Genomic DNA, 10778 nt, shown 5'->3' on the forward strand with positions numbered 1-10778 from the left:
CGGAAACACCCGAAGCTGCTCCTCGTGCCGTGAGCCGGCCACGCCCCCATCCCGCCCAGCAGCCGACGGCGGTCGTCGGCCATTTCCGGCAACACCCGAGATCGGGCGAGCTTCGGGTCATTCCCTCGGGTGGTACCCAGATTCTGACTCTTCGTTTCTTTCCGTCAGTTTCCGGGTATTTTCAAACCTTGAACAGGGAGTGTGGATCCCCTGTGCGTGTTACTATTTGACTAAATAGAAAACGAAGCTGTTAGCTATTGGCATCCTTTGGTTCTAAAGTCAGCCCATAAATTCCATTTCATTTCTCATCCAGTTTATCTATCAACATGTGTGTCATCTGTCAGATGCAGCGTTAGTCTGCTACCTGTCTACCTACCGTTCATCACCTGCTATTGTCTATCGTGGCTTCTATTTATCTATCCATGCATCCCACATCTAGTCCACAGGGCTCCTCAAGGTCTCAGGCAAGCACTAGGTCAACGTCCTTGGCTTCCAATGCCAGAGGCTGCAGAGGTCCCCCCAGCCCTGGCATTCCACCCCCAGCTCTGCACAGTGAAAATGCTGTGTGATCTTGGAAAAACACATAACATCTCTATGTTTAGACTCCTCAATGTCCCTATCTTGAAAGAATCCATGCCTTTGTTCCAGTGATGACATTCTAAATAACATCTTTGAATTTCAGTTGCCTTTTTTTTCCTTCAGAAAAAAAAAAAAAGTCTTTTAATTGTTCAAAATAGCACAAAATGACATCGCTCTATGGCAATATTGAGTCACACCAGTTCCCTTTTTAAATACCCCTGTGAGGTAGGGCAGGAGAGACATTCTCGTCTTAATACACATTTCAGTTATCCCTTCTAAGGAAATTCATGGGAAAGAAAAGAGCAACTGGCTGAAAATGAAGATTCCTTAGGATGGCCCAAAGAATGAGCACCTGGAAAAATCCCTTTCCTTCCCTGGGTCTCAGCTTCCCTATCAGTAAATTGAGACCACCAGATTCATGAGCTCTGGGGTCCCTCTCATCTCTGCAGGGCCCCTATCTTTAACAGGAAGTCCATGTGCCAACCTGAGTCCTCTCTTCAACTACCCCGTAGACTGTCTCACCAGGGAGAGGCAGTAGGCTGACTGATCTGATTCCCCTGGTTCTAAGTGGCCCCCACTCATCATGCCCTAGTCATTTTAGAAAACCATCCCCCCAAACTCACCCTAAGATAGGCAGAAGCGAGAATCCCCACAAGAGCCAGAGACCAAGGTCGAGCAACAAGTCAACAGGAGTTCCCTGGTGGTGCAGTGGGTTAAGGACCTGGCATTGTCACCACCATGGCTTGGGTTGCTGCTGTGGCCTGTGAGTTCAGTTCCTGGCCTGGAAACTTCCACATGCCATCGGTGTGGCAAAAACAAAAAACAAAAAAAAACAAAAAAAAAAACAAATCCCCAAAAGCGCCAGAGTAGAGAGGCCTAAGGGCTTATGGGGGAAAAGTGCTTGACACTTGACTTCCAATTCCCAGTTACAGCATGTGGAGCAGAGCCCTTGGCTAAGTCAGTCAGATAAACAGGCAGACCAACAAAAGCAATGAGAGGACGCTATGAACTTCCTCAGCAGCAGGTATAGCCTACAGTCCTGGTAAAGGCGGGGGGCTCCAGGACACCCCCCCACCCCCCACCTTAGCCACTGAAGAAGTTGGTGAAAGGATACAGAGGGAGGAGGTGAAAGTGGGAAAAGAGGAAGAGGTGAGGACAGAGGACATTCCCCCACCCCAAATTCATCTGGAAAATCCATGAGAATGATCTGCCCTCTGGTGGCCAAAGAGAGACTCACTGCTGATTCCTGTACCCAGTATCCCCTCCACGGCTTGGGTCCAGAGAGGAAGGGAAAAGGGGAAGGAGTTGGAGGAGCAAAGGAACTTGCACTCAGGGGTCCGCCTTGGCCCCTATCTAAGCAAACTTGACTAAGCAAACTCTACTCCCTCCATGCCTCTCCTTGCTCAAGTCCCTTAGCCCCCACCTCTACCCTACCTGCTCTTCTAGCTTCACAAGGCTGCCTAACCGGTCTCCCTGCCTAGACTGCCTCCAACCTGCCCCACCAGACATGCCAGAATAATCTGCCTAGAGTCCAGCTCCAATTACATCTCTGCCCAGCTGGAAGACTCTTAGAAAGGCCTTGAGCCTGATTTACTGCTCTTCTGTCCCCTTCCTGAACTTTGTACCAAGAGGGGCTCACGTTTTCCTTTTATACTGGGCCCGACAAATTGTGCAGCCAGTCCCAATGGTAGGAAAAGCCTTTAGCCTGCATTGAAAACTCTGTACAGGAGTTCCACTGTGGCTCCGTGGTTAATGAATCCAACTCAGAACCATGAGGTTACGGGTTCGATCCCTGGCCTCCCTGAGGGGGTTAAGGATCCAGTGTTGCTGTGGCTGTGGTGTAGGCCGGCAGCTACAGCTCCGATTCGACCCCTAGCCTGGGAACCTCCATATGCCACGGGAGCAGCCCTAGAAAAGGTGAAAAGACAAAAACAAATAAATAAATAAATAAAATTTTTAAAAAAAGAGATGGAGTTCATATATGTCTTCTCACAGCTCTGAACCCACTCAGTCCTCGTCCATGATTAAGTACTGCCCCACATTTACCATTCTCTAATCTGCAAATGCGTTCATTCACAAATCTCTAGTGAGCACCTACTATGTGCAAGGCAGGGACATCAGTGAATCAAACAGACAAAGATCTCCGCCTTTGGGGAACTTACATCTCAACTGGGGGCAGACAGACAACAACCATAAGAGTAAACATTAAGTGCCATGAGAAAAAACTAGAGCCACCTAAGGGGGATCAGGGCTGCAGAGGTGAAGGGATGGACAACGAGTTGCAGTATTAAAGTGGTTAGCGCAGGCGTCCCTGAGAAGGTGACCCTTGAGCAAAGACTTGAAGGAGGTGAGGGAATGAACTCAGCAGCTGTCTGGGGGAAGGGCATTCTAAGCAGAGGGCATGGCCAGTGCAAAGGTCCTGAGCCACGAGCAGGCCTGGCTGTTCAAAGAGGCCAGAGTGCCAGCTGTGGTGCAACTGGATCGTTGGCGTCTCTGCAGCGCTGGGATGAAGGTTCGATCCGCAGCTGGGTACAGTGGGATGAGGATCTGGTGTTGACACAGCTGCAGTGCAGTTGGTCACCACTGCAACTCAGATGTGCTCCCTGGCCTGGGAACTCCATATGCCGCAGGCAGGTCAAAAAAGAAAAAAAGGGAGTTCCCATCATGGCGCAGTGGTTTACCAACCTGACTAGGAACCATGAGGTTGCGGGTTCGATCCCTGGCCTTGCTCAGTGGGTTAAGGATCCGACATTGCCGAGAGCTATGGTGTAGGTCGCAGATGTGGCTCAGATCTGGCGTTGCTGTGGCTGTGGTATAGGCCGGTGGCTACAGCTGCGATTCGACCCCTAGCCTGGGAACCTCCATATGATGTGGGCACAGCCCTAGAAAAGACCAAAAATAAAGAAAGAAAAAAGAAAGAAAATAAGAAAAAGAAAAAAAGGAGAACAAGCAAGTCCATGAACTGAAGCCGACACTAAGCATGGGGGTGAAAAGGGAAGAGGTTGTAGGAGAAGAGGGCAGAAAAGTGGTGTGGAGCTTAACACCAAATTCCCACCCGGGTGCCCCAGGCTGGGGATCAAACCTGTGCCTCTGCAGTGACCCAAGCCCCAGACCCATTGTGCCACAGCAGGAACTCCCTCAGGATTTCTTGATGGATCGGGTTAGGAGGTATGCAAGAGAGAAGTGTTAAGGATAATTAACCTGGAAAACTGAAAACAAAACAAACACAAAAGTAAAAGCATCTATTGTAAAACAACTATACTTAAAAAAAAAAAAAAATTGGAGTTCCCACTGTGGCGCAGGGGAAACAAATCTGACTGGTATCCATGACTATAAGGGTTCGATCCCTGCCCTTGTTCAGTGGGTTAAGGATCCGGTGTTGCCATGAGCTGTGGTGTAGGCCACAGATGTGGCTCGGATCCTGCGTTGCTGTGGCTGTGGCGTAGGCCGGCGGCTGTCGCTCTGATTTGACCCCTAGCCTGGGACCTTCCAGATGCCACGGGTGCGGCCCTAAAAAGCAAAATAAAGTCAAATTAAATGAAAATTTTTAAAAAGTAAAGGCATCTACCACAAGCCGCAGACTGGGTAGAAACCAAGCAATAGGACCAGTGCCATGATGGCAACCAGAACTGGGGGAGGCGGGGTTATGGGGGGTTTCCAGGGAATTTAGGTTGGCCGTTCCCTACGTGGCTAGGCTGGGAGGGAAAAAGCCAAGGGGACACCAAGGTGCTGGGTGCAGGACGTCTTCATGCTCACTCTGCAAACCATTGCACTTCTCCATCTCTCTCCTCCAACCAGGGGAGCCAGAAAGCCTACTCATGCCAGGCAGGTCACTGGGCGAGGGGGTCCATAAGAGCCCCCTCCTATCTCACTGAGCTTTACACACACTCTCTCTTTCTCTTTTTTTTTTTTGCGGGCGGGGGGGGGGGGGTTGTGGCACATGGAGGTGCCCAGGCTAGGGGTCTAATTGGAGCTACAGCTGCTGGCCTACGCCACAGCCACAGCCACGTGGGATCTGAGCCATGTCTGCGACCTACACCACAGGTCACAGCAACACCAGATCCTTAACCCATTGAGCAAGGCCAGGGATCAAACCCACAACCTCATGGTTCCTAGTTGGATTCGTTTCTGCTGCACCATGGAGGGAACTCCCTCTCTCTCTTTCTTTTTTTTTTTTTTTTGGCTTTTCTAGGGCTGCACCCACAGCACATGGAGGTTCCCAGGCTAGGGGTCGAATCAGAGCTGTAGCCGCCAGCCTATACCAGAGCCACAGCAACGCAGGATCCGAGCCGCGTCTGTGACCTACACCACAGCTCACGGCAACGCCGGATCTGTAACCCACTGAGCGAAGCCAGGGATCGAACCTACCACCTCATGGTTCCTACTCAGATTTGTTCACCACTGAGCCACGACGGGAATTCTTCTCTCTTTCTCTCTCTCTCTCTCTCTCTCTCTCTCTCTCTCTCTCTCTCTCTCTCTCTCTCTCTCTCTCGGTGTCTCTGAACTTTTCATCATGCCATCGCTACACACCCTGTTGAATTCAGGACATTTCGGAGACGTTAGCGTGTGGGAAAATGTGCGTTTTAGAATTGATGGAATAGAATATGTTTATTAGCAGTGTCCTCTGCCCAGCGACCACCAGGACGTGACCTAGGCAAGGACAGGAACTCTCAGCCTCCTTCCCCGTTCTTGGGGCTAACCTGCACTGGCAGCTGTGTCCTATGTGGATATAGTCACACTTACAACAAGCAGGCAGCATCGTTACTTCCCCGGTTCACTAAGAAGGAAATCAAAGCATAGAGAAGCTTGGTTTCTTGCCAATGGGAGTGGGAACAGGGGAGTGAACCATCGGGCTTCTCAGCCCGGGAGAGGTGGGTTGTGTCGGGTAGCGGGCAAATACACAGACCCTGCTGCCAGGCTGTGCCTTAGCAGTTATGTGATCTTAGGTAAGCCTCCTCACCTCCCTCTATCTTAATTTTGCCACCTGTTAAATGGGGCTACTAAAAGTACCTACCTCACAGGGTTGATTTGCGAGGCTGTAATGAGTTAACACAGAAACGTGCTAGGACAGAGCCGGGTGGACAGCCCATGCTTTGTGCGGGCTGCCCTTGTTATTAGGCTTACTCGAGCCGGCCTCCCTGAGTCTTCTTCACCGTATCTTCCCAGAAGAACAACACTGGATCGGATGTAACAGAGCCCATTCTGGCCCCAGCTCTGTCATGAATGGATCATGAGCCATTAGGTAACTCCCTTGCCCACTCGGGGTCTCAGTTTCTTGGCTCTCTATGGGGTCTTCCATAATGCCGGAGACGGAATGGGTGCAACTCCCCTCCACCCCCGGAGAGTCATTTGTTGAAATCCTAACCCCCAAGGTGATGGTATTTGGAGGTGGGGCCTCCGGGAGGTGATTATGTCATGAAGGCAGGGCCATCGTGAGTGGGCATAGGGTCCTTATGAAAGAGACCCCACGGAGCTCCCCAGTCCCTTCCACCGTCTGTAAACTAGGAAGTGGACCCTCACCCAACATTGAATCTGACAGCACCTCGATCTTGGACTTCCCAGCCTTTAGAGCTGTCAGAAATACATTTCTGTTGTTTATAAGCCATGAGTCTATGGTGTATTTTGTGACAGCAGCCTGGACAGACTAAGACTCTTCGAAACCCTAACCCAGCAACAGCATCACTCTTGCCCTTATTTATTTATTTTGGCTTTTTTTTAGGGCCGCACCCGCAGCATATGGAAGTTCCCAGTCCAGGGGTCTAATTGGAGCTGCAGCTGCCGGCCACAGCAACACCAGATCTGAGTCGAGTCTGTGACCTACAACAAAACTCACGGCAATGCCAGATCCTTAACCCACTGAGCAAAGCCAGGGATTGAACCCACATCCCCGTGGATACTAGTTGGGTTGGTTGCCACTGAGCCACGACAGAAACTCCATCTTGCCCTTCTTCTCCCGTGACCTGGCATTGTGTCTGGGGTGGAGGAGACTGTCCTTGCCAGCCTTGCCCGTATGCACCTACAGAACAGCAGCAAAGTCCAGTTGCCCATAGAGGCCACTTTGCTGGGCATCTCCCCTGGAATGGGCGGGGGTGGGGTGGTTGGGGGAGAGCTAGGGCCCTATCTCTTCAGTTTATGGCTGTATTCAAAACACCTGAACAGGTGTACCCATTGTGGCTCAGTGGGTTAAGAATCTGATTAGCAAAAAAAAAAAATTGGAGTTCCCGTCATGGCGCAGTGGTTAACGAATCCATCCGACTAGGAACCATGAAGTTGCGGGTTCGGTCCCTGCCCTTGCTCAGTGGGTTAGCGATCCGGCGTTGCTGCGAGCTGTGGTGTAGGTTGCAGACACGGCTCGGGCTCGGATCCTGTGTTGCTGTGGCTCTGGCGTAGGCCGGAGGCTACAGCTCCGATTCGACCCCTAGTCTGGGAACCTCCATATGCCGCGGGAGTGGCCCAAGAAATAGCAAAAAAAGACAAAAAAAAAAAAAAGAATCTGACTAGTATCCATGAGGATTCGGGTTTGATCCTTGGCCTCGCTCAGTGGGTTAAGGATCCGGTGTTGCCACAAGCTGGGGTGTAGGCCAAATATACCACTTGGATCCCACATTGCTTTGGCTGTGGTGTAGGCTGGCAACTGTAGCTCTGATTCGACCCCTAGCCTGGGAATTTCCGTATGCACAGGTGTGGCCCTAAAAAAAAAAAAAAATCTAGAAGTTCCCGTCATGGCTCAGCAGTTAATGAACCTGACTAGTATCCATGAGAACGCGGGTTCGATCCCTGGCCTCACTCAGCGGGTTACAAGTCCAGTGTTGCCATGAGCTTTGGTGTAGGTCACAGAGGCAGCTCAGATCCAACGCTGCTGCGGCTGTGGTATAGGCCGGCAGCTACAGCTCTGACTTGACTGCTAGGCTGGGAACATCCGTATGCTACGGGTGCAGCCCTAAAAAGACAAAAAAACCCAAAAAACAAACAAACAAAAAACCACCGGAACAGCGAATGTATCTCATCAAGCTGACAGTTGTGGGTCTGGGTCCATGTGGCCCTTTGAGCCTGAGCTCTGAACCACTGCCATGTACAGTGGCCTTGACCTTGGAGGGCCACAGACACGTGTCCCCAAGGCAGACCACACACCCAGGATGTGGGTGCCATAGAGGGCAAATGGTCAAGTCAAGGAGAAGGAGTGGAGGGGACAGGGCAGGGTCTGGAAAGAAGCCCCTCCCTATGCCCTGCCTTCTAGAGCAGCCCAAGCTCATGTGGACATCACTGTATCTGTCACTGCCTTTTTTTTTTTTTTTTTTTTTTTTTTTGCTTTTTAAGGCCACACCTGCAGCACATGGAGGTTCCCAGGCTAGGGGCTGAATAGGAGCTGTAGCTGCCAGCCTACATCACAGCCAGAGCAACGCAGGATCTGAGCTGCACCTGAGACCTACACCACATCTCAGGGCAACTCTGGATCCTTAACCCACTAAGTGAGGCCAGGGATCAAACCTGCAAACTCATGGTTACTGGTTGGATTCATTTTTGCTACCCCACAATGGGAACTCCCTGTCATGCTTTTGTATCTTCCAAATACCAAGCCCAGCCTGAGCGAGGGTCAGAGGTCGTTGAGTGAGGTGAGAGCCAGCGGGCGGGGCCCCCGAGCCTTTCTGAGGGGCAGGTGAGAACCAGGACTCCCTCCATCCTCAAAGCCCTCAGCGTGGTTCCCAGACATTGTCACCTGAGACAGGTGAGATGACCATCTCTCCACACCACTGAGATCCCCTCCAGTGGGCACTGCCAGGCACTGGGCAGCATCCCTGCAGGACCTGGGGGACTCTGGAAAGGGGCATGGCGAGGGCACCAAGCACTGGAGCAAAGGGGGTGTCTGATGTGTGTCTGCCGTCTCGAATGAGATTTGCTGGCTCCCGTAGGTCCACTCCCGCCCCAAGCCTAGAACCCACCTCTGGGCTCTGGAGAGCTGTATCAGGGTCTTCCTAAAGCGCAAACAGGCCATGAGCGCAGGAGCCGACAGCTCTGTAATTGGACAGACCCGCTCAGCCAGCTTCTGCTCCTTTAGCTGTTCTGCTCTGGGGTGGCGGACAAGGTACCACATGCAGCTGAGGGTGCCTGTTTGTTTGTTTGTCCTGGGCACCAGTGGGGGCACCCCCAATGGAAACCTACGCAGGCTGGGTCCTTCATTCCCGCCTGTGTGCTCTGCCCCTGCCCCTGCTTCCCCTGGCCTCCCAGGTGTGAGACCTGAGGCACTGGTGTTGGTGTCAGCGAGGCCTCACCCGCTTCCTGGAGGCTGGTGCACTCTGTCCGCGGGATGAGGCTGTTCCTGGCCACATGCAGTGATATGAAGGTACCCGGTTCCGGGGAGGCAGGAAACCAGCCACCTCCTGTCACCGCACCTGCAAGCAGCAGCCCCCACCGTGCTCATGCTGCCTTGGGGAGGTCCCACCGAGGGGACAGACACAGAGGGCCCTCAGGGACCTCTCCCACCCTGGTCCCCTGGACACCTCAAGGCCGTGCAGGACTTTACAGCTTACAGAGGGCCCTGAAGGCAGTCTCGCTGGAGCCACACTGTAGCCGGGCTGGGTGTGTGAGGGGTGCTGGGGTTGGAGAAGGGAGGTCAGGCTTGAGGAGCTGCAGAGTCTGGATCAGAGCAGTGACGGAACTAGGAGCCCCCCCTTTTCCAATCACACCCCTACATGCTGCAGTTTCTCTTCAAAGACTGGCTTTGCCCACAGGGCTATTACTGGTCTCCAAAAAGAGCTCCCTAACCGGGATGCCTAGGAGGGCAGTTGTGAAGGTGGCAGGTGGCTGGCATCAGAGCACAAGGAATACCGGGCACCAGGGGCAGAGGCGTAGCACCCCCTTCGCCCACCTCTTCATTCAGCTGTGGCTGGACTTATGCATCAAACCTGGACAAAGTTGCCACCATCGGCCCGCGGGTCACTGATATTTGCACAGGAGGCTTCCCTGGCATCACAGGCTCTAGGGTGGCAGATCTGGCCCAGGTGGTGGACCCCAAGCGGTCGTCACCCACATTCAGAAACTTTCTTTGGGGGGAGCCACATCCCTGCCTCCACGCTCTCCCTCTCCCTGGAAGCCCAGAGGTGCCCACAGGCAGCTCCCAGCCACACACGCTCAGAGTCCGTGGGATCCTGACCGAGGCTGGGCAGATCCCTGCCACCCTGGATGTGGGGCACCACGCCACCAGCGGTCATGGTGGCAGCCACTTGGTGCAGAGGCTGGGACCAGCTTGCACGGGAAAACATTGCACAGGAATACACACCGAGAGGGTCCTTGACAAACATTTATTGAGCACATACTATGAGCCAGGCCCTACACAGGGCGCTAGGAAAATGAAGTCAACGCGGTGCAGCCCTTGCCCGGAAGGAGCTCACAGTCTAGCGGGCCGAGCCTTCAATCATAATTAACAGCTGCCAAGGAGTGTTTGGCGTCACAACTGTGCGAGCTTTTACATAAGTTCTTCCAATTGCCAACACCCAGCAACACAGCCACGTTTTTCCAAAGCACACTGGCATGAATGTAAACACAGTCACACGAGTGAAAGGACAGACAACCACCACCCGCAACAATGCAGAGTCTGCATTTCACAGCCAGACTGTCAGCGTTATTTATTCCTTCCTATTAGGTAGGATGAAAGTTTGGCCAATTTGCAGAAATGATAAGACACAGGGGAGACCCGTGGCCCCCCTGACGTCGCGCACTGGTGAAGCCACCCTAGGCACGAGGGCTGCATCCTTGCCCACTTTTCCTCGTCCAGCACCGCACACCTGCTCTCCATGGAAGAGGGCCCACACATCCCTGGGCTCCTTCTCCCGAGTCTGTCAGTACGGGAGACACAACCACGTCCCAGGAGCCAACTCACACCTCGTCGGGCCCGTGGGTGACACCCCTCAGACAGGCACACAGATCCTTGTGGATTTAGGGCCCAGCTTTCTGGTCCGTCTCAAAACCGGACAGGGTTGGGGTCGTTACAGGAGGCTGGAGGAATGGAGCAGTGGGTGGGCTACCCCTATTCAGCCCACTCACTCCTGGATTCTAAACATGACGGTCAAGTTTGGGATCTGAACAGAAGCTCTCTGCCTCTCCCGAAAGCCCCATGACCAAAGAGGAAAAACACGAGTCCACTCAGATGTGGCCAAGAACGGCTGGTTTAGGAGGACGAGGGCAAGGAATCTAGTGAAGGG

The sequence above is a fragment of the Sus scrofa genome, chromosome 2 (assembly GCF_054392235.1).
Source record: "Sus scrofa isolate SSC_HxYL_T2T_F1_AM1 chromosome 2, Sscrofa_HxYL_maternal_Yorkshire_Landrace_v2.0, whole genome shotgun sequence".
Taxonomy (NCBI): Eukaryota; Metazoa; Chordata; class Mammalia; order Artiodactyla; family Suidae; genus Sus; species Sus scrofa.